At 41.7% G+C, this 25,355-nt stretch overlaps 1 long non-coding RNA gene across 1 annotated transcript; it reads right to left on the reverse strand.

Moving 5' to 3' along the window:
• Nucleotides 1–828: 828 nt before the first annotated feature.
• LOC118248274 (uncharacterized) lies at nt 829–10,744 on the reverse strand. Its single transcript, XR_004778704.1, has 6 exons — nt 10,695–10,744; nt 8,618–8,701; nt 7,978–8,155; nt 7,174–7,270; nt 4,794–4,816; nt 829–1,117 (listed from the first exon to the last, which is right to left on the reverse strand). It is a non-coding gene; the product is annotated as an uncharacterized LOC118248274 (long non-coding RNA).
• Nucleotides 10,745–25,355: the final 14,611 nt, after the last annotated feature.

Consider the following 25,355-nt stretch of genomic DNA (forward strand, 5'->3'; position numbering starts at 1 on the left):
AAAAGAAAGGGTGTGTATAGGAGTATCTGTGGAGCCACTCCACCCAGTATGATAGGAAAAAAATGAACTGGGTGGACCTGCATTCCAGTGGCAGCTCCAAATGACTGTGCTTTGTATTTCTGTGCCCGGAGATATACATTTCTTGCATGCGATCACAAGCAATGAGGAAAAATAAGAGGCAGCTTGAAAAGCAAAGCAAGACAAAACAAAGCACTCAAGGAAAAAAAAAAGAAAATAATTTGTTCGACAAGACAAAGAACAACTCACTGTGTGTGCTCAGGAGCGCTGGTTTTCATCTTTGCAGTAATTGTATCGTTTATTAGGCGATGTTTCCTGTGATGGTATTTAGAGTTATTGTGCAAGGATGTCATAACATCCCTGTTTATTAGATAACTTTGGGGATGTTGCTGTGGGAGACTATAAGAGAAAATAACAAGAGAGAAATTGTCTGAGAAAGATCAGGTGCTCTGCTTGAATACGAAGAGCACAATGCACAAAACAAGACGGGAAATAACCAAGTAGCAACCTTTTTTTTCTGCAGGTGTAAGATGCCTGGTATTCAGCTCTAACCTTATGACTAGGACATCTCTCAGACCGATGAGAATCAGGGAAAACTGGGTGCAAAACCCTTGGGTCCTGCTGCAAAGGAGGGAGCTGAAAGGAGAGATGTGGGTACAGAACAGCTGGGAAATCTGGAAAATTAGGAACCTTGAGGGGACAGAAAGATTTGTGCCACACACACACACAAAAGTATACTATGCTGTTAAGCTTTTCCTCTTCAGAGGAATTGCTCTAAACGATTTTCCTTCCCAGTGAAGGGTTTTGGAGTAAGGCTCCTCAGGACTGCTGCTGATGGCAGCCTGGGAACCACCAAGCGCTGTGTGCGCTGTTCCAGTGCGGGACTGGAGGTTAAGGTGAGACAAAACCCAAAATACAGAGGGTTAAGGTCAGACAAAACCCAAAATACAGAGGTATCATCGTCCATGCCCTGATTAGTCTGTCCTGGTGGGCTGGCCTCTGGCATAGCTTCAGGCAATGTGTTCTACCTTATTAGAGCTTTGTTAGTCCAGGTCTGGTCACTGTCACCTCTTCACTGGTTTGTTTCCTCAGAAAAGTCCTAGAAGGAAAGTCAGTGCCACTCACTCGGCCTTCATGATAAGAAATCAAAGAAACTTAAAAGAAAAGAAAATGGAAGGTTCATTTTTGCTCAGAAAAATAATAATAATAAGTTGATATCAGTAGTACAGAAAGAAATATTCTAAGTATTCAATTTTGATTTCTGGAGTTAAATCAACTTGATTTCCTTTCCCTCAATAGGATGTTCCTTTGGTATTTAATATTTTCCTCTGTTTTGGAATGTCAGTCTTGTTGTCGTCACTGAAAGAGATGTTAAGAGTTCTCAGAGACTGCACTCATGAATAAATGTTAAATTCATTCATTTCCTAAAAATCCATCATCTTGGCTGCACAATGCTACCCAAGGCAACGATGCTGCGAGTAGGCTGTGGGGCCCGTTCCCGGACTCTGCATGGCCCTGGAGCATCGCTGCTGCTGTCGGCTTTGCCAGCAGATCTCAGGGCAGCGGGATCAGCCACAAACCTCTCAGCAACACTGTGACGTGCCTGGTGTGCCTTGAGGAGGAAGGGCCAAATCAAAGCCATGCTCAACAACGCATAAAGAATGTGGGTAACAACTGAACTGCAGGCTCACCTCATACCAAGCCTTTTTTTTTTTAATGGTTCAGATGTTTGCATCTCTTGCTCTCTGCTGTGCTGTGTGTTTGTTGTCACCGTTGTATGCACAAGGCTGTCACTGCCTGAGTCAAGCAGAGCAAGGCTGGTCAGAAGAGAACAGACTCGATGGAGGATGCATCTGCAGGTCAGGCAGTGCACTCGGGATGCTCAGAAGGATAAAGGCTGCACACAGCTATGGCTTTACTGTGCAATTATTCTTGATAGCTGTGCCTGGTTTATGGATCTGGGAAGCTTTTTTCTTATTTAAAAAGTAAGCTTTATGGATCAGCAATAAAATGGTAAGGCGTGTCTTCACTCTGAGGTTTTTATTTACAGTGGTGATGAAGGAGAGAAAGAAAAACTTGGGTTTTAGCTCTTCAGAGTTTGGAGAGACTGCAGTTAGAAAAATCACCTTTTGACTTGTAAAAGGAGCACATTTGATCTGGGAATTGCTCAGACAGGAAAAATCAATATGGACTGGTATAATTTGTTATTTACACAAAGTCATTTTACTCTTGACTGCTAAAGGCCTTACACCTTTTATTAATAGACATTTTTCAAATAGATTGCACTGAAGACTCTAAAACCACACACAGCTCTTCTCTCCCTCTTGGCTGATGGTTGAAGTTTGGGGTTTAAGGAAGAGGTAAAGCAGCCAAGTGAATGAGGGGGACACCTGCAAGGCTGAGATCTGACCTGGGCACTGGTGACATTAACTCTGTAAACCAGTTTCTACACAGAGGCTTCAGCTGGGAACCTGCTTTCCAACAGAGCCTGTCTGGATCCCCGGCTGGGTGAAATCCCCCTCACCAGTGCAGCTCCAAGTGCAGGATCAAACCAGTGGGTGAATCATGGATGTCTGTCCCTACAAGCTTCATGTCAGATGAGGAAAGAGTAGGGGATATCTCATCTCTGTGAGCTGCAAGGCAAAGCTAGTTGGGAAAACTTTGTGCTCAACAGGAGAGGTCTGAGACCAGCTGTCCAGCTCCTCCGTCCAGGTGGGTTTTTCCACAGCAGCATCACACCCCGTCCCACATAGCCCCACTCAGCAGAGCAAAAGAGAACACCATCCGGCTGCCTTCTGCAGCAGCATTTTAAAGCTGAAGGCGACAAGCATAACCATCCAGCTTTGTTCATGTGGAGAGAAGAAATTACTCTTTGCTTTTTGCATGCTCGGTTTGTTCTGCACTGCAAATGAAAGCAGTTGTCCAAACTGACTCTGTCTTAATGCAGAACCAGATTATTTCCTTTTCTTCCATCTCCTGCCTGCTTAGAGCTACCCAGGTTTACCATATTCAATGCCTGTGATCAATGCTTTCTGCAGGAGTATTTTTTTCTATCCTATTGCCACAGTGTCTTCAATATTCAACCAAAGGGACAAGGGCGGCATCCCAGTTTTGCAGCCATATGCTCCAGAGCCCTTTCACTGCAGTACAGAATTGCACCTCTCTGAAAGTGCAGGTGTCATTTGGGTTGAGGTGCTGTGCTTTCAGGATGGAGAACTGCACATGTGGATCTGAAGCCTCTTGGAGCAACACTGTCATAATAAAAATGAGCCTGGTTGCGACAGTTTCCATTATGGTAAAGCAGATGAGTTCTTATCTCCTTTTGTCAAAATTAAACACTTTTGCTTGGCCCAAAAAAGATAATTCCTCCATTTGAAATGCAGATCTGATATTTTGCTATTCAATTAAATTTCTCTGCCTTCTCAGATAGACTGCAATTGTTACTCAATTTCCTAACTGTGGCACTCTGAGGAGGGAGGGATATGCTCACCGTTCTCCTCCCCGAGGCTGTATTTTGCATCTGCAAGAATCAACCTAGAAAAATATCTTACAGTGCCGCTCTCTTGTATTTGCTGTGCCACCTTCCCTGTGAATACAGTCCCTTCATTAAAATGAGCATATTACCCTCCATCCATTCCCTGTCACTTCCATGACCTCGGGAGGTCAGAAAGCCCACCTGGACAACATCATTCCTGTTTGAGAATAACTCCAGCGAGCAGAACATGGGAACATACACATACATGCTCATCCCTTAAAAAACAACCAAACCAAACAAACAAAAACCACAGCAAAACAGGATGTTTCATTTTACGTCAATCAGCCCTGAGAGCATCCTTTTAAGAGACCTTACCTTGGTGGATTGGTGAGAGTCTCTGACAGTAAAGGTCTTTCTGATTCACTTCCTTCACTTCAGATGTTCTTTGTTCCATCTTTTTGCACTTCATCACACCCACACATGCTCCTATCACACATCCCCTCCTGGCCATCCTTCTAAGTCTATCATCTGGTTGCACTTCAGCAGCATTCAGGCTCCTTGCTCCAGCCACCCCTAGGAAGAAGGGAACTCCATCCCTCTCTGGGGAGCAGGAAACGAGCTGCTTCCCCTCAGCACGTCTGTGCCAGGGCACATTTCCTTGGGGAAACTTCCCACAGTTGGGAGCTGATTCTCTGTGTAGCAGCCCAAGTAGCACCACCTGACCTTATTGTGCAGTTTTTAAGCAGTGTTGAGCAACTAAGTGCATCAGGAATGCCAAAGTGTGAAGTAGTGCAGAGTTACAGGGGAGACATCTCAAACTGAGATACAGAAGGGACAAGGGATTAGTTACAAAATCAAGATGGAAAGGAGTGATTTGGAAGCTTTACCCCTTCCCATAACTACAGATTCAGTGAAGCATTTTTTCTGCACTGCAGTCATAGCCAGCAGCATATACAGAATAAGGATTGAAATATTTTGAAGTGCTGTCACAGTGTGAATGATTTTCTTTAGAGCATAAAATCAGACTGCAAAGTTATTTTCTGTCTGTGGCGACACAAGAAGAATGTGAATGTGATCAGATCTGGCCCTGGGCATAGAGGAGAGCAGAACTGGCCTTAGCCAGATTCTCTTCTTTTTTTTTTTTTTTTTTTTTCCAGAGTCCTACTAAGAAATACAAAATCCAAAAGAAATTCTGAATCTGGCTGGATGTCTCATAAGAGGAACAGGATTTCAGCATAGCTGAAACAGCATGACTTTGATTATTTGAAAACGCATGATTTAATCATTTCATTATGCATACCTTTTCACAGCAGGCGCCACAGCCTAAAACAGACAGAGACAAGCATTAGATGAAACAACATACTTTCTAGCTAGAGAGATTGGAATCAAAGAATTTAATCTCGCAAGGCACTGATATCCTTGCTGCCTTTAGACTTGGCTGCAAACAGCAGGTGAGCAGCACAGCACAAATGGAGCCTTAGCGGAGCACTCTACTCAAAAGTGACATCCTGCAGCATGACTTTGGTTTCTGCCTTCCACAGGGCACACCTGCCCATGTCTCATCTCCCTACACACACACATCATGCTCGGAGTGCTGTCAGTGTCCTGACACCCACCCTTAGCCCAGGTTGCCCTGACCACTCCTAAGTCCCTGCCACGCATCCATCCTGCATCTGTCCAGGCTGAGGTCACCACGGGAGGCACCTGTGTCTCAGATCTGTCTGTGCAGCACCCAAGCAGCGCTCTACGCCATACAGTGCCCTCAGAACAGCGTCCTTGTCATGACTCAGAGGGCTGCTCAGTAACAATGCACAACACCGTGGGCTGGTTAGCAGCAGGTGGTCCCATGGTTAGCATGCGGGTACATGATTTTTCCCCACACAGAACCCTTGGTCTGCCCCTTTCTACAATGCCAGATGCTTTTCCTCTACTAGGAAATGGAAACAACCAGGGCCACAAACAAAGCTGACCAGCGGTTCGGCAGCACCCTGACATGGACATGCTCATGATGCTGCATTGTTTAGCGGGGACAGTGTCCAGAAGAACGTGCTCTGATTGCAGAACAGAGCCTGTGTTCACATCCCAGCCCTGACATCCTCCACTTGTTTTGCCAGAGCTAAACCAAATGGCCTCCAATTTCTAACAGAAATAAAAGAATGTATATGAAAATCCCATGTGAAGAAGTGCCCAGACATGAGCTTATGAAATATTTTCGCAGTGCTGGAAATGAACAGTTTGACCCGTGACTTGCAAGATGAAGAAGGCCAGCCAGATTGTCCCTCTGGAGAGGGCACCTGGAGTATCCCCACGAAACAGCCCATGCTAATGGGCTTCAGCCAAGCTTGTGGAAACCCCCTCTGAGAAAGATCAACAGCTGCAAATTCAGTGTCTATACACCAACCCTCTGCAGGTATGAGAACCAGAGCAATGGGAAGAGCGATGCCACCCTCCCCCCACTAGAAAGGCGGCTGAGAACACCGACCAGTTTCCTACAGACCTAAGCTGGATTCACCCAGTGACCCAAGGAGGCAAAGCTCAGTCCCAGGCCCTAATACATGGGCTCATGGCCAATTAAAAGGTGTTCGAAGGGCAGCAGAGTGCCAGAGAGTGCTTTGATCTCACAGATCCCAGCCAGATGTGTAATAGCCGCTCAGGTGTTTGTGCAGGTATCAGTAACAGTCCATGCACATCAGACAGACAGCTTTCTTCCTGGGTTTGCTAACAGAAACAGCGGTTGCTCGCAAATCACAGAGAACAGAAATAATCCCTGCCTTTTTAAACATCAAAAATTGTAAAGCTTCACAGCTGCACGGTTCTGAAATTGAATTGAATGACTTGACTTGCCAAAACCTGAGATCAGAGTTCCAGGTCTTTCATGCCACAGCTGAAAGTATCAATAGTGCTCAAAGAGGAGCACAGAGCTGCCTTTCAAACACCGACTGTGGCTTTAGAGGCACTATTGGGTCTTATCCTTCTAGCACAGTAGCCTCGATTCAAAGTGGGTGTGGGAGTAAAGCAAACTGTTTTTCAGCATGAACATTTTGTTATTTAAAGGACTGTTTTTTCTTTCTGAAGCTATATCTAAAACCAGTTAAGGAATCTGTATTTCAATTAGTGTTTGAATTTAAAATATAAAGCATTTGAGTTTTTTAAGTAGGAGAGCGGTGGTGTATTTTCTCTGCAAGCAATGCAGCAATGATTCAAAAGCAATATTCTTGCAAGCACAGACTGGCTCATACAGAAAGGCTTTGGGGATGAAGCATTAAATTCCCAGAAATTGCTTTCCCCATTGATCGAAAGGGTCCCAGGCCTGCTGACTTCTGATGCTCTAGGACCACGTTGCTCAACCAGAACATCTCTCTGCTTAGACACAAATCTCTTGCCTTCACACGTTGCCCAAATACGTGAAATGTCTCAGCAGCTCAATGTCAATTATTTATTTATCCCCCTAATGCCCTTTTGAGTTCTGGCACTGTTACTTGCCTAACTTTTGCAGAAGAGAAAACCAAAGCATAGTAAATCTAAATAACCTGTTAGCTTCTATTTTACTTGTTGGTCATTGTTTTATTCATTACTGGTAAACAAAATTTCATTAACAGTGGAATAACTGATTCCAGCATTAAGATCAGAGGTGATTGTTTTTGCAAGCAAGAGGAAGAGGATGTTAGCTTTTTACTCACCACGCTCTCTCTTCAGTCAAGCTGAGCAGGAGAGTTCAGTTATGCTTAGAGAGGCATTTCCAGTCTCTCACAGACCAAGGAGACAACCTGTGGGACTCTAACGTGAAAGGAAAGACTAGATTTGTACATATGTATGCACATATATATTATATATAAACATATACACATATATACATATATCATATATTTATGTAGATAGATGGCTATATTTATGTCAATAGATGTAAATATGTAGAAACCATAACTGCTGTAAAATGAACTGTTTTCAAAGCACATCATTCTGGTCCTGAAAACCCTGGAATCTTTTTTCCAATGACAAATACATCCTCTTCCTGCCTATCCTGGACCTCAGTTGCAAAATGCAGAACCACTTTGTGTCATGGCAGAGAAAAGAAAAAGGAAAACAAAGCCAAGACAATGAAAAAAATTAAATCCCCTCTGCTAATGTTGCCAGCACTTTCTGAATGAACTCTGTTGTGTCTGTGTCTGATATTCACCTAAAAAGCAGCGCAGATAGTCCAAAAACTCAAGGCCCATTCAAAATGGTCTGATTATGTTGGCACCAAACCAGAAACAACCCAAACCCCTGAGCTGTGTGCCCTTCTGTCCAAACCTTCATTTCAATTTTCCTGATATCTGGTCATTGTATTCAGAATGCCCCAGGCAAGAAGCTGCACCCTAGTTTCCTGCACTTTTGCAGTGTTTGGAAAGCAGGATCCAAATTTAGCATCTTGAGCCCACTTAGACAGTGAATGACTTAAAGAAGAGGAAAAAAAAAAAAGGAAGAAAAAAAAAAGAGCAAACCTGCTGCTTATTTTATATTCTCGAGCTTCTTTGAATCTGTACAAATGCTAGGAACCAGCCAGACAACAGATGCATCAGGAAATTAGCTTGTCTCTTCCAAGAGCACACATTAAAATGAAGAAAGAGATGAAGATCAGGAGACCTGATGCCCTTCGGGGACTGTTGCTGGAAGCTTTGCCTTCAGGTGATAAAGGGGGAGGTGGTTAATCCAGGGCAGACACGGGCAGATAGCATTGCTGTACTTGTACCATTCTGTACAACATTAGTCCAGACAGGAGTCTATTAACAGTGTCTGATGGAAGCAATTGTATTATTTATTAAACTGACAAGATCAATTGGCTGCTTTGTACCAGTATAAAGAGAACTATTGTACTTTCATGTCCTTTTAAACACAGAGAATAAAGCGCTCCCCAGGGTGCTTTCATGGGCTGCCTTCGATTAAGAGTTCTTAGAACATTTGATATTGTCAGAGATCAGCTTGCCAGATCCCCAACTGGATTTGCAGCCCTTACAAAAGAAGGGAAGATGGTAGCAATTATAATTAAAAGTGAGCTGAGAAGGAAGGACCTTACCTGACTTAGAGGAGTGCTTTTACTCACTCTTCCCACAGACTAGGCTCTCAGACCTGAGGGAGACTGACCTGCTTTTATAGCACCAGCAGCAATGTCAGGAGTAGCGTCACGGCACTGGTAGCTGAAAATTGGATGTTAATTCTCTTCTTCACCTGGAAAACGTGGGGGGAGAGGAAGATGGCGGTTTCTAGGGCATGAGTAATTTTTAATAGGGCCTAATTCTGACAGGCCCTATTATTGCGTAAATTACCAGCAGGTTTTAAGATGAGCTGTGCAATGTGTCTCTGTATTCTCAGGTGTGGGAGATGAGGGCAGGGGGAAGGCTTTCTCATGATGCCTCTGACTGATAAAGCACTTGGCTATTGTAGCACTCTCATTATTACCTTTCATCCCAGGAGCTGAGAGCAGCTCAGATGCAGCACAGAACATATGCCAGACACAAATATTTAGGAACCGGTGCCACTGTGTAGTTAAAGGCCTTTGACTCTACAGTTTCTTTCTCAATGGAAAAGCCCGAGTCCATTGCTATTTAGGACATGATGCTAACGAGGTGTGTTAACACAAAACTTTACCTGCAGGGTGTTTTGGGAAGTACATCCAGAGGATGCAATTTTATAAACTACACAAACAGTTTCAGTTAATTTGGAGTGGATAAATATGCTAACGTTGTGGCATACTTAATAAATCAGTAGCAATGCTCTCTCAGAGCAGATATTTATGGGCAGTTGTGGAATTTTCCAAAAATCTGAATGTCCCTTTTACTATGTGCTCCTAAACAGAGGTGTGCACTGACTGCACTGAAGCCAGGCGCCAGCTTGGAGGGGTGGAACAAATTTTTCATGGGTACCAAAGCAGGATTGTTGTTATTGTGTCATGATAAGCCACATTTGTCTGTTTGTCACCCTAGAACTGAAACCTCAAATATTCATATTCAAATGCAGTTGTTTCCTTTTCAGTTGGATTTTGCCTGGTCCTTGCTATAATACAGAAAATACATACATTTCATGCTGAAATCTGTGCAACCTAGTGTTCCCAGTTAATTGCTGCCCAAAACAGTTTCAGGACCAGAGGCAGATGACAGCCACATGACATTGGCTTCTGTTCAGTTCCCTGCTCTTCTTTATTCCCCAATTTCTTGCCTATGCTTCAGTTTTGAGAGAGATCTTAAAGAATATTCAAATTTTCTCGTATTTTACTTCTGAAACGTTAATCTGCAATCTGCTGCTGCTTTATCTCTGTTGAACCTAATAAATCACAAAATTAGAGCTCAGCATCAGACCATCCAACTCTTAGCATACCGACACAAACCAGCAAAGTCTGTGCCCCACCTTCCGGCTGCCGAACAGCACTGCACGAAAATCATCCGTCAAAGGCTCGGTCGTCAGGAAAATTAGTACGTTTAGGTATGCAGTGCCAATTGTTACGACTTGTCAAAATACTGCTCTTTCTTGGCTGGTGAAATACAAGGTGGCTAAAAACATATTAAGAACAGCATCCTATGCACCCACAGTGGAGATCTGCAATGCAGAACGATGTGTATTGTTACCAAATTTAATGAATCTGTGGGCCTGTTTAATTTTACATTTTTTACAAGCTGATTTCCAAGGTGCCACATCATCACACCATGAACTCAGTGCTCACAAGCACAAGAGGAGACAAAGCTCAAATTTTCCTGCTGCAAAACCAGAATTCCCCTCCTAGGTTTGGGTACTTGATCCCATCAGGAAGCTACATTGCTTAAGTGCTCTATAACTGCATTACTATTGCTAGATCATTCATTGTGACAAGGAGACAACAGGGAAGATATTGAACAGTGGAAAGAGATGGCAAGGAATTACCTGTAGAAATGAAAGGAAGGAAGAGCAAGGTAAATATTTGTGGCAAGGAAAGAGGACAAAGAACACAGGCAAGCACTCAGACTTGGCCATCACCAGTCAGTGCCCATGTTCCCAGGCCTACAATTCCCCTAGATTTGAGGACAGTCAGTGCAGACAGGCACTGAAGTGCATTCGACTACATAAGTTTTCTTGTTCACCTTTAAAGTATCTATCAAGAGATGATTTATTAGTTTTCTTACAAATTGCATTCAGAAAAAGAATCTGTAAGCCTATCATTTTATGTGTAAAATTGACAGAAATAGCTGACCTTGCTTGCAGGAGTAGCCAAATGTGCTCACAAGATGTTCCTGATGTCTTTAGCCATCCTGTGATCCTAGCCTGCACAGAAAAATAAGCATATTTCAGAGAAACAACTGTGTGAGGGTACAGCTTAGTTTACCTTGCTGTGGGTCATTAGAGTTTCAACACAGTGACAAATGTGTCACTCCCTGTAAGTTATAGTTACATCTTATAGGTAGATAACTGGAAAATACCCATCCAAGAATACAGCGGTCCATGGGATCACAGGAACCTTCTGCTTATCACAAGCTTTTCTCAGGAGTCCCTCCTTTTCTGTTGTACTGTTCTGTTGCTGTTCTGTCGGTACAGACAATTTCAGGAAATCTGTAGGACTTGCTTTTGAGATATCAAAAAAAATATCACATACAAACACTATTCTTTTTAAGAGGCAAAACATCAAAGCTTTCAATGTCCTTTCCGATGTGGCTATATTCCAAAAGACACATCCTAGTAAAGCAGCTTAAGGTGAGTTTTTTTTTTTATTATTCTATCATCACTCATGAGTTTTCTTTCACAACATCATTCTTTCATTGCCCAGCTGTAGCCTAAGAGCAGCAGGGTTTTTTTCCACCTCTTACACAAGAGCAATGGTGGCAAACTGAGAATACTTTCATGGAAAAACACCTTCATTTACAAAAGAAAGTGCCTGCGTCACTAAGGGAACTCTTGTTTGGGCATTTGTGTCTTTCTGGGACCAGTATTTCCTGGTATAGGAAACTTCCTGGATATAATCTTCTAAGCTGTAATTAACAGAAGACAAGTTAAAGCAGATATTGTATAATGATCTGACAGTGAGTGTAGCAACGCTCTGCTTAACAGCTCGGGACATAGCTCTAAAGTATATGTTTTATAGGATCATATTTAAATTACTAATTATTATAAATGAGAGCAAACAGAATCTCAGGGGTATACTTACCCCTCAGGGGTCCTCAAAAATCCAAATCTGTGTTGGGTTTTTATGTCTGCTTGTTGCAAACTCAAACACAAATGCATAGGAAAATATACCAAAGTCAAGTATTTTTTTTGCAATCTTGATTTGCCTTCCATGACTCAGTGATTCTTGTTTGATCCCATTTTTCCCCACAGGATTTTTTCTTGCTTGTGGCACTAAATATGCTTTACAATATTCGGATGTTTGTCTCAATTTTTCAACAGGCCATCATTGTGCTTGACTATTTCCAATTTACCTCTGAATACAGAGAGCTTAACTTTCTTACTGTCCCTTCTGCCATGCTTACTCTACAATTTTTAGGACTCTTGTAGGAACTTATTAAAAGTACAAACCCCTGGGAATGCCCTGCCAACTCAGAACCTTACAGTGAGGGAGAATACCTGTTTTTCTGCACTGAACGCCTACCATAGAATACTTTTTTGTTCTTTTTCCAATGCTGCCAGGACAGGATCAATGAGAACTTATCACATGGCCAGTCTCTTGTGCTTAATTGTGTGCATATCGATGTGCACAGTCAGAAGAACTGAGCAAGCCTGACTTCAGCTCTTGGGTATTGGATTTAGAAAACATTTTGAATACGGCTCTGATTTTCCTACTCTGTCAGCAAGGATCTCCAGTGTGTTCATGTTTCACAGGAGCAAGCCACAGAGAATGTGGACAATGTTTATGCTTAGTCTTCAGTCAAGTACTTTAATCTATCAGCAGGAAAATGCTTTCCCTTCCAGCAGGCCTCAGAAATCTCTCAAATATCAACTGAGCCATACAGTACCTTGTGCAAGTTTACACGGAAAAGCTGGGAGATGGGCAGGCAGAGGACAGCTCTGGGTGAAGTCAAAACAGCTGCAGGCACATGAAGGGAATTCAAGCCCCCAAAGAATTAACCATTAAAGTTAAATTGGATTTTGCCTCTGAATTCACAGACCAATGTAAATATATCATCACTAATAATGCGGACAGTAGACTCAAATTGGAATATCATCATTAAATAGCTGGGTTTTGTATGTTTGTTTGTTTTTGTTTTGAAATCTGTGCCTTACCCAAATAGAACTTTCTGCCTGCCAAAAGGGCTAGAAAAAAACAGGTTTTGCTCTTTCTCCACTTTTTTTTTTTCCTTTTTCTTGGGGTCTTATGAGGTCTCTCTTTCAGGGGATTTATTTTCAGTGTCAGGACCCAAAAAGTAAAAGCACATAAAGAGGGGCCATGAGCAGAAAGAAAAGCATGCCTTACCCTTGTTTCCTAAACCAACAGCCCGTGCCATGCCAAAGCCAGAAAGCATTGACTATAAACAAAAAGCACCTTCTCAGATTCCTGTAGTGAGTCTGGCTTTCAGTATCCTCTGACAGTGTGATGCTTCCTGCCAAAAGAGCCCTTGTGTAAGGAAAGCAGAAGCAGCAAGCTAAACTAAGCCGCAGAAAATGCTTTCTAGGCAATGATAGCATTACCCGATTTATTCATAGCTCTGCTGAAGTGCTGCCTATAAAACCCACTGCAGTGATTTATTCTGCTCTCATTTCAGCATTGTCAAGAACCCTGCCTTCCTGCTACAAATCTACCTCCCTTTGCTCACAGAATAACCCAAACAAATACAAAAACCTTTACACTAATAAATTCTACATTGCATTTAGGTATATAGATTAAACCTGGTGTATATCTAAGCTACCTTCTGCAGCAGCAAATGCCCAAGCTGAGATAGTTCTGCCAGTAGATGTCACCAGGAGCAGAGAAAAGCACTGTGGCAGGTCCCAGCTGTCCCACCTGTGTGCCAAAAGGCACTGCGATGATCCGATGATCCGAAGGGAGGTTTGGGAAGGAACCTGAGTAGGAGGTTGCCAGCGCAAACATGATTCATCAGCATTTCTGCTTTCTGACCTCGTGGGTGCAGTGTTGGAGGAAGACACGCATGACGCACCGCTGCACTTTGTACAGCAATGCAAATTGGTTTCATGCAAACCTGTTCCTCAGGCCGAGCCTCCATACGTACATTTACTAAGGAAGAGCACAGGGAGATTCCAAGTTAGGAGTTCCCAAATCCCTGTCACCTGCAACCTTTGACCCCAGGGATTATTCAAATTGTCTGTCACAATCATTCCTTTGGATAAGGAAGAGGTAATCCCTGAACTGATTCTCCTCGCCCCTGCTGTGAGCAGAATCTAGGAACATGAAGAGGGCTTCTGATGGAGTGTTAATCAGGCTGTGTAGTGTAAGGATGGGATGTCAGGATGTTTAAAAATGAACATTCCTGTAAGAAGGATGTTTATTAAAAAAAAAAGAATCTGAATACCCTTGAAAAGCAACCCTCCCCCATTTCCTTCTTTCATTCCATCTCTGCACAAAAATATCTCCCTCTTATCCAGCTTAGTTCTCCTAAGGGCAGGAGGGGAAGGGGGTGTAATTTTGCTGGGTTCTTTTGGTTTTCCTTAAAGGAGGTGATCCTTCATCAATATTCTCTTCCAGATGACCACATTCATTCTGGGACTTTTCCCAGATTTGGGTGTTTTGGCAGGAGAGAACACTAAGGCCTCTGCCACACACATTTCTAGAGCTGGTCTTGGCCAGAAAGTGTCAATGGGATTGCTTGGCATGGCCACGGCACTCAGAACTGTCAAGAAGTCTCAAAACACATCCAAACAAATTACTGTAAGTACCACAGTCTTCTCGGACTGATTAGTGACTTGGGCACTGAGGTCTAATAAATGAAGTGAGACTAAAATAGTTTCCATGTTACTGAAAGTGGAATTCTAGATCTAAAGACAGATGAAAGTTCTCTCGTGCAATGGGGAGAGAACACAATTATTTTTCCTTAGGCTGATTTCTAAGAAGGCAGAGGGTGCACAGCCAGTACTGACTTCAGTTAGAGCTCTGGTTTCAGAGCATGTCTCCATGTGAAAAAAGAACTTGGTTGTAGCAAACATACATAAATGGCACAAGCTACTTGGGTACCAGCAAAGACAGTAGGGCTTCCCCAGGGTACGCCAGCTAAACCTCGCTCTCAGTATTCAGAGCATGAGAATAGTCTGTGATTTCCTGTACTTTAGCATGTGGGCCTAACACCCACCTAAAGCAAAGCACAGTAAAACAACAAACAAACCAACCAAGTAACAACTAACTTTTTTTTTTCCTGCTTCTTCTCATTCCTGTATCCATCTACAATAAATCAGGTAACCCACCCTCTTCAGCAAAACCTCTGAGATGCTGAGAGAACAACAGATGTCCATCTTTTTGGGTATCTTCCTTAAGCTTTTGATTTCTGTAGGAGCTATGAAGTTCTCATTTTCTCCATGGTTGCAAAAAGGGACATTTCCTAGGGACAACCTAAGTGGTTCAAAATATCTTCATGTGCAATACTATTTTCATATGGCAAAGAAACCACCATTCAACATAACCTAACTTTGTCTTCTTCCATTTGGAAAGCTGCTAATCCTCCCATAAAATCCTTGGTGAAACTAAAGCCTTTACAGAGTTCTTTAAAAAGAGTAATGGCAAAATATCAGAGAACAGCAATATGGGATTTGGGAGAAAGCGTTTCCCCTGTAGATTCACACACCACTTAGCAAGAACTACTTTTAGGCTGCACTTATGAGACTCCAGACCACATATCATCACCTGTATGATTCACATACCAAAAAAATAAAAATTAAAAAAAATATTTTTTCATCAGTGAGTGAAATTCAAATATGATGTGTTTAGATGAGATGCAAATGTTACACAAGAGAGAACAGCAGCTGTACTAAACAGTCTAAGGAATATAAGGTTGTGTTATGCTTTTTTTATATCAGAATAGGCAAAAAAAAAATCATACTGAAAATGCAAAGGTAAAACTCAAAGTTTACAAGCCAACTACTCTCTGGGAAACATGCATATTTCATCTTGTGTGTTGCTTTCATCCAAAGCATCCTTCTGAAAAAGTATGCTGAATCTTTTATTTTGCTAGATCTTACTTATTAGTATCTGGTACTATAAAAATGTGTATAAGAATTTTCTCCCATAATCCTTAGGGTAAAAAAAAAGAAAAAAAGATGAGAAGCTGAATAAAAGATCTGTGACAAGTGAAACCTCATAAGTGTAGTTGATCAAAAGACATTTTTTCCATGAAAGTTTCTCTTCATCAGAATTTAAGTTTCAATGGAAAAATTCAAATATGGATTTAGAAATAAAAACAAAAACAAACTACAAAAAAAAACAAGGCCTATGGCAAATACAAAAATAAGCAAAGAATTTTCACAAAGAAAGCACCATTTACTTTTCCCATTTAGTTTTCTGAGTTAAATATGTGGAATGTACATGGAGCAGAGTAACAGCAAGCTAGCCAGAAGGAAAAAAGAGAATAAATAAACCAGTGCTAGTGTGTCTAATATTTATAAGGAAATTCTCTTCAGAAACACAGCCTGCATCACTAATAAAATTCCTATTCAAAAGCTAGCTAGCTTGCACAGCCTAATTGATATATGCCATTTTTTTTGTGTGTAATATGAAAGGTTCATTTTTCTTCAATGGGCAGCAATCTCTGCTTTGGAAGCAACACTATTTAGTAAAACAGGATGTGAAACCTGCTAGTTTTTGACCAGAATAATAGCTGTTCTTGCAAAACTTGCATCCTGGCTCTAGATTTCACACAAGATTCCTTTCTTCTTTCTTTCCACTGCAGACATCAGCAGCAAAGTATTGCTCTTCAGTACATTTAGCACATGGTGGCAGGCTTAGCTGTGGGGATCAATTCTTCTTTGCTCTGAACTGATTCTCCTGTTTCTGAATGCAGCAGCTCATTCAGAATTCAATTCCTTGTATTTCACAGCAGCACAAGTTCACCCACACTTTTTACAGCTTCAAAAAGCAATTAGGCAAACTGAGGACAGAAAAATCCATCTGAGGTCCCAGTTCAAGCTCAAGCAGCAGCAATACTACAGTGCACAGGTTGCTAGGAAGTTGTACTAATGGACTGCCTGGTTTGCTTTCCCTGTTCTTTTAATTTCCTCTGATCTGGACACTGTAAGAGGCTATATGGACCTCTGGTCTGCCTCATCATGGCTTTCAGACATTACATTGCTATCCAGAGTAACCTTCCATATGGGAATCGATGTAAGACACCCCAGCAATAAGAGCTTTTTTTCCATTTAAGATGGGTTTTCACAGAAGAATGAATGCAGTAAAGATATCAAAAGAGTAATATTCTATGAACATATTAAAAGGTACATTATTAAGGCCAAAACCTCCCTCACCTTCGTGTGAATATGCTTGCAGAATTCCAAATCCACATCACAGACTAAGATCTCCTTCCCCATTCCTGCTTTAGTTTTCCTCCAAATTCTGGTTATATTTTCCCTTTTCAGCAGCTCATTCACTGCAAAAGCAAGCAGAGGTTGGTTGGTTCTAGGTTCCCCACACTGAAGATCCCAGTGCTGTTATATATGAACAGCATCAGGGGATATAAACTGCTTCGGGGGTAGTGTGAAGGAAAAACAAAGATATTTTTGAAATAAAAGACAAACCCAAAACATTTAAGTAAATATTAGAATTAGAGGGATTTTTTTTTTTCAAACTCATATTTGGATCTAAATGTCCAGACTTTATTCTGTGCAAAAGGCAAAGAAGCATCTCCAAGTATGTATTTATTTATTATTAATGCATATTTAGGTTGGACAGTTATTCCACTTCACAGGTCCTCTATATTATTGTGAAAAGCGGTTCTAATAGGCCAGTATTGAGAGATCTAAAAAGCAAGCTCATTGAGATTCAGGTTGTCCCATTTTTCTACAATGAATACATCTTGTTTGAATGCTGCTCACAGACGGCGTGGAGCAGTATATTTTGCAGATGATGGAAACAGACAAAAATCAGCTGAGGAAAAGGGAAGATCCAACAGCTTCCAGTGGGAAGGTTTCTACACACTCATCCTCCAGCTGTTGCCAACATTCAAGGAATATCTGTACACGCTAGTGTGAAACTTAGGGCCTTACTGCACAGATAAGATATAGAGATCATTTTTAAAAGCTTCTAAGATACCTTCAAGAGCAGTCGGGATACAAGCACAGGGGTGTTATCAAGAAGGCTCTCAGCCAGCAAATTCTCCTAAATAGCCCAGAGCTTTATTGAACAGCTTGCACTGGAAGATCAAGGAATCAGGACGATCTATGAAGCAATCTTAATGCTGATTTAGTAATTGCCTGCGAGTACAACTCATCCTCGACTAGATGAGACCCGGGGGACTGAAGTCCCGTCAGCTCCCCAAAATAGGTCGTGAATGCAGTTTTAAGTGATGCCGACACTGCGTGTGGATTCCTCTCCAGGGAATAATTTTTTGCCACATTGCCACAGGAAGAATCCATCACCTGGTAATTTTATTCCATTTGCAAAGCAGTGAGCAACTTCAGCAAACAGCAGCTAAATTAACCTTAGAAAAGCAACGCCAGTCTCAGTTCAGTATGAGGCAGCATTTTACCATGGGGACTTAAACACCGTGGCTCCACGTACACAGAGAGCTGAGCTTTCTGACAAACTCAGATATGTGGCATCCTGAGCCAATATAGAGTCAACAGTTTGCCTAAAACTCAGGTTTCACGGGCTGAGCTCTGGCCCTTTGGGAATACTAAACTTAGGCTGAAATCTTACCATTTCCAACATAACGCGTGGATGCTAAAAGACTCGTTCCTGTTCAAGAATGTCTCCCAGACCTGCTGTAGTCACATGAAAGCATGCCCCAAATCCACAAGTACATGGATGGACTATTCTAGCAGGCACTGAACTTGTCCTATAAATGCCCCAGTCTCCCCATTCACTTCCAGGGGTTTTTCTGAACTCCGACACTTCTTTTGGTCTGCTCCCCTCTGGCTTTCTATCTATGGCCAAGCACTCTCTCTTCATCTACATATTCAAAGCGCAAAGCTAAAATTGCACAAACTAATCACTTCTAAAACTCCTCGTTGTGGATGTGTGAAGCACGCCTCCACTGAGAAACAGTAGACTGTGGTTCATTTCAGCAGCATGGGCAGACAAATCCGCTTAGTGTGTCCAGAGAAACTGGGGGCTGCCCTCCACAAAGAGCCCAGAGCACTTGCTGGAGGCACAACGTGTCCCCTGGTGCCTATGCTGTGCTGGTGGTATATCTGCAGCCTCAATGCAATATGCAGGCAAGGGAGGAGAAGACAGAACGTGCTCCATGTAAATTTAGCCAGCACGTCCTCATCTCTAATTACTTTAAGTGGTTGACAGGATATAATTGATGTGGAGACTTACTGTGTCTCCTGATACTGACATTTTTAGAGCTGTGCTTGCTGACTAGGAGAGAAAAAATGTTAGGAGTCCAAAATGACCTGCTATTTGCACGGGCTGGACGGATACTCCATGTAGCAACAGGCTTGAAGACCAGAGGACAACCTGACACCTCCATGGCATGCCCGTAGGGGCACAGCCAGGCATAAATTGCCTAACACTGTATGCAAAAGTATCAAATATGCAGCAATTTAAAGTGGAAAATAGAACTTTCCTCAGTTCTGTGAGTGGACTTCAGATGTATTTTTGTAAAGTATAAAATGAGTGTTTAAAAAGTAGATCTTAAGCCTTTTAAATCAATATCCACACCTTCTTATCCACCCAACTACATAGCTGTGAGGCTGCCAGTACACTGCAGCCAGGTCAGGGGGCAAGGAGCATGCATCGACCGTATAGAACAGGCATGCCCATGCCCTAACCGTATTCCCAAATGCTCCAAAACCTTTGGCCTGGCATTATTTCTCTAAAATTTCTCAATATACTCCAGATTGGATCAAGATTAAACATATCAGCATGTTGGAATGAATTCTGGAGGTAGAGAGGAAGGGAAGCAAGGAATGTTTAAGGAGTTGCCTTCCATCCCTCTTCCCAGATAAAGCTGGAACACTGAGCGGCCCAACCCACTTAATTGTATCTAACCCATGATACACACTCCCTTCACACATTTCTCAGGGAAACAAAAACAAACAGAAAACCGAGCATTCCAAATCAGTAAGAGAAACTCAGAATTTTGCTAAACAGGAAGCACCAGATCATTATTATGATTTCAACTCAACCATTCATAAGAATCCAGTGAGCCAATTTTAGAAGCAGAAGAACCAACCAAAGGACCTCAGAAGAGATCAAAAATCTGATGATGAACCTTGAACATCACATAACTTCGAGCATGAAAAATTAACCAATATAACCGATTATATTCAAAGTACATGTGGGTGGAATTTAAGTGGGTTATTAGCAACTTCAGTGCAGAAATCAGATTAAGCATGGGAGAAGCTCCAATGCGTGATTATCATGTGATAATTACTCAACATTTTGACAGAGCCCAAGGCTCCACTCAGCCCAGCCCTTGACAATGAGAAGGCGTGAAACTACCACTTCTGTTCATCCTCGAGCAGTTCCTTTAGGGGAAGTCCATGAGCTTCTGCTGAAACCCCAGGGGACCAGAAGCAAGGTCCAGACCCCTGGAGAAGGCAACAGTAAATCAGCTGCAGTGCAAATCTGTTTTGATAACCTTTTGGAACCAGGTCACCACCAATCGTTCACATATAGGGAGTTCTTAGAGAAACCTGTCTGGTCCTGGCATCCATTTGATCTGCTCTTCATGCTGTTACCACAGCAACTGGTGCTTGAATGAAAATCTGTTAGCAAGCTGGATCTACAGACTGCCCCATCACATCACAAGGTAGCAAAAGTGGAAGCTTGAGGCAGGCCTGGGAGGCATTTATCTGCTTGTTTACTACATGGGTTTTCAGCTTTGTTTTCCATTTGTTCTTCTTCTTTTGACAGAATAAGCATCAGCACACCAATTTTTCTCTATCAAAAAGTACTCTGTAGGTCAATCACAGAAATGAAGTCTTTTTGTTTGGCCTGCTGTGCAGTCTAAATAGCTCAAAATTTTTGGTATTTGCATTAGGTTTCCATATCTCATGGAAATTGAACATTTATATTCTGTAAACACTACTGCTGAGAGATGTAACAGTAGCCACATACCTTTGCAGAAATAAAAATGCTTTACAAAATTATAAAAAATCTAATTACATGTTCCCCAAGGGATTCAGATTTGTCTTGTTGAATTTGACCCAAATTTATTTAATATTTTAGGGAATGCAGACATGGTATTCCAGTTCCTTGCAGGATATTTTCAGATCTGGAAATGCAGATTCTGAGACGCACTTCATTTTGAGGGAGGGAGGGAAAGTGTGTTTACGTTAGAGAATATTACATGAACTGACGTAACCTGTGCTATTCTCCCAGTTGACTTACTGAACTGCTCTGGAATATGCTTTATTTCTGACTCTGTGGCTGGGCAGAAACATTAGAACTAAATTTGAACTCTCAGTCTTTGTCCTGAGGAGCAGAACAAATGAAGAATAGCTTTGGCCCAGTACTCAAGCCACACCGAGATGCAACACCTAAGCATCATGCTTAACCCAAAGAGGGAAAGGTGCATTAGTGACTGTGGACAGGTGAGAGGGCGAGGGGATGCTGGGGTCAGCACTAGTCCACACTACTCACACCTTTAGCTTTTGAAATCAATACTGAATTTTTCCAGTAGGAAAGGGGAAAGGTAACACAGCTATGCCTTTGATATTTTCCCCTATTACTCAAAATCCAGAAGTGGGACTACCATTGTTTAAAATCTTCTGTGTCACAGGTATTATTTCTTTCAAAGACAGAAGTTGGGGGAGAGAGTGAGAGTCCAGCAGAGAAAGAAAAAAAAACAGAAAGATTAAAGCATACCATTGTGAGAGGTGAGAATACATAAAATAACTAAGCCTGAAATCACAGAATGGTTGGGGTTGGAAGGGACCTCTGGACATAACCTGGTCCAACTCTCTGCTCCAGAAGAGCCACCTATAACTGCTTGCCCAGGACCATGTCTAGGTGGCTTTTGGAGACTTCCAAGGAGGCAGATCCTACAGCCTCTCTGGGCAGCCTGTGCCAGTGCTCACACTTAAAAAAAAAAAAGTTTCCCAATAGGAGGTTTAGGCAGAACCTCCCGTGTTTCAGCTTATGCCCATTGTCTCTTGACCTGTCAAAAACACTGCTAATTCATTGTGCAATTAAGCAATTTCCTTCTCATGCTCTTAATTCCTCTGGGTGACAATTTTCATTTCTCTGATTGCTTCATCATGACAAATACAGAACAGCTACTTCTAGCTTCTATTGTAATAGAGCCATATTTGGTAGAAAAAAGCTTATATCTGATTTGAAATACATAGGAAATGGGACCTGTATTTAAAGATAAAGATGAAGGACTGGAGAAGCATGTTTCAGTAAAACTACACTACTGCACAGTTTGCCCACTAATTTCTTGCAATCAAAAGAACTAGAAAAAAAATTTCATTCACACACAAAAATCTTCCCAAATCTTATTTTTACCACATGAATACATAAAACAAACAAACAAAAAAAACCACAACCTATTAATTTGTTATGAATCAACTTAAATTTCTTCCCATTGGCTATTTGAAATTAGACACAAAAGCTGCATTAAGTAGATTTATGTCTTGGCAAAAGTCTTCAGAGGGACTTGTTTTGTTTTAAGGTTTCTGGTTCTTGATGTTAGGCTGGTGACCTCTCTCTCACCCAGTTTTTTCTGCTCCATCGCTGGCTGATCAGAGGTGAAAAGAGGAAGCTATTTAGAGCAATTGCCATAATTTACTCAATCAATAGCAGAACAGCTACCCATAAACATCTCTTGCACAAAGTTCCCTGTGAACACATTGGCATGCTTAGTAGCTAAACTTTGTCTTCCGCAAGCACTCTTATGAAAAAACAACTAATCATTAGCACCAAATATAGTAGAAAACACATTTTTAAAGGCCAAGAAAGCTAAACTGACCTGGAAATTTTTATTACAGGAAGTGTTTGAGAATTGTTTTGTCCTTCTGAGAACACCGAGGTCAGAGGCCCAAGATATAAATTCTGCCCAAAGACAAGTCTGAGCCTTGCCTTCAGAATTTGATCTGAGTTTTGAAAATACTAATTAGCAAAGCCTAATGTGGATCATCTCTGTGAAATGGATATATTGCAACTAGAAGAAACAACCCAGTAGGAAGATATGAGGCATGCACTATGCAAAGAAGCCCAAATTCTGGGAGAAAATTTGAGACTTTTCATGACCCTTGTTGAAACAATCCCATAAAAGCAACTAAGCTTTTCACTGATCTCAGTCAGGTAAAAGCTATTGAAGTAACTAAGGAAGGAATTAAGTAATTAAGGAAGAAAACTCCAAACCTTAATTTGATACTTTACTTCTAGGGATTCATTTAATAATGTATGTATATATATTGAATATCTAATTTGGTAAAGCAACGTGCCTGTCATACCATGACTGTCGCTCTTCCTCAGCAGTAAATCACTACCTTGGTGAGGGCAGAGGACAATTATTCCCTTGTCTGCTAACAAGTACCATGTTTGTTCTCACCTTTCTCCAGTGACTTCACTTCATTTTTCCTTAGCTAGGTTAACAACAACATTCACAGCTCCTGTCTCCAGGCCAAGCAATTGTTTTAAGGGCTCCAAAGTCATTTGATTGCTGATGCTGACAGGAAGGCGAACATTTCTGAGCTGATCAGGGTTTTATTTTAAGACGTCTTGGTCCCTCTTACTTCCTCCCATCATACTGCCTAGAAAGACTGCCAATGGCTATGCTTACAAGACTCCCCGTTTCAAGCTCATACTAGCATTTCACAGGAAGGCTCCCAGGAAGTTTTGAGTTTGTCCCAGATTAGAAAGACCCAATCTTTCACATTGTAACCAATTCTAACAGAGGCAGGATCACAGTCTCAACTTCTTCCTGCACACTCCTGCTAAGATCATAGTGCCTTCCGTTCTCTCAAAGTCAGCTGCTGAGATAAACCATATGAATAAAAAACCCAGTCCTGCCTGCAGTGTACTGCGTGCTCGTATTCCAGATGAGTTCCTGTTACAATCCTGGTGGATGCCATTGTCTTACTCCAGATATTGATCTGGTGCAGCAAGAATAAGGCACGTAAACTTCTGGTCTGTATTAATGTGTACTGTAACTCTTGGCACCATATCAGCTGACATTGCTCTACACCATGTTTTAAATCAATTACCTGAAGTAATAATTGTTTGTTATCAGTATGGGGAATTTCGTAAATGAGACATACTTGATAAATCAATGCACAGATAAATCCAGACATCATAAAGTAATTTACATTAATTTACTAAAATGAGACTACTGGAATTATAATCTTTCAAATACACCAAACTAACATTACCATTTTTTGCAGCTTGGTACGTTAAATACATCTCTGTCCATTTTGATCTTTAGACCTTTGCTTCTGGTGAAATGATTAGGTATTATAATGAAACTAAGCTGTAAAACCGAGATTTATCTTTCTTCCAGTTTTATCTTAATAGAGCCAGTGAAATCAAAATATGAATTATGCTGCTATATCAGCCGAACAGTTTACATGATGTACCTCTGCTCCTGCATATTTGAAATTTATTTATTTTTCAACAATAGGCTTCACTCCCCCACTCACTTGTAAACAAGAGCTACTGGAGCAGCACTGAGCCCAGTTCTGCTTTCTCACCAGCTACATCTGTTTTCTTTTCTGTGAATTCATTGCTGGTTTACATCATTGTAAACTGGGTCAGAAACAACCCTAGCAAATGCTCATTCGAGCTAGTGAAACATATGAAGAGTGGCTGCAATGACAGAGCCATAATAATGCTTCTCACATTTAGTCAATTAAATTTAGGCCACGCAGAACTGTAAGTGGAAAATTTTGGCAGAGTGACTGGCAAATCATGGCAGATCTAACAAAGCTAAAGTCATTTAAATTCATCTTCCCTGTGAACTTTAGTCCAAGGCTGTAAAAAACCCAACTGAATACCACAAAAACTCAAGCAAGGATCGCTGATACAGACACTTCCCGTTACCTCACGATGACTTGCAGAAAATCTGTCTTATCAATGTAAGACATTCATCCTCTGTGTTGCAATCACAGCTCACCTCACGGGAAAACAACCAACGTAGTAATGTGCATTTGCTAAACTTGTGTACCAAAGACAGATATTAGAGGAGCCCAAACATGTTTTCTTAAGCTACAGAAGAGGACAACTATTTCCACCGGAGGGGATAGGAGAATTTGGAATGTGCTTTTGGATACAGGAGTGCCCTTTGAGAACTACGGAATATATCTTCAAATGAAAACCATAAATTAAGCATAATTACTATTTCTGGCAGCTTGCATAAGAAAAATAGAGCATTTATCCTGTCACCTTGGCTCACAATCTCAGTGTAGTCTCAAGATTTCTGACTCGTGCTTTTGGCATGGCTGCACTGCTGCTATTATACACTTCCTTTTGATTTTCTCCACCATTTCTAAAAAGTACCTAATTTTCCTTCAAGATTTTTGTGGCTAAAATGTTTGCCTGTCCTTTGGCTGTTACTGTTTTTGACTACTTCCCCAGCAACCCCAGAGCAGCCACCCTGCAAAAAGCAGTCACCTCCCCTCCCTGCCTGAACACCAGCTCAACCACAATCACAGCCACATTTTTCTCGCCTCCTCCCATCTTCAGCAGCAAATCCAGATTTTATGTCTCTGCCCTATGAAAGACACAAGGTATCTTTCCTTACATTTATCCATATGCTCTGCCTCACAATTCCTGCCGTTTTGTCTATTCCCATCTCTCTGCAACCCCACCCCGCCT

The sequence above is a fragment of the Cygnus atratus genome, chromosome 10 (assembly GCF_013377495.2).
Source record: "Cygnus atratus isolate AKBS03 ecotype Queensland, Australia chromosome 10, CAtr_DNAZoo_HiC_assembly, whole genome shotgun sequence".
Taxonomy (NCBI): Eukaryota; Metazoa; Chordata; class Aves; order Anseriformes; family Anatidae; genus Cygnus; species Cygnus atratus.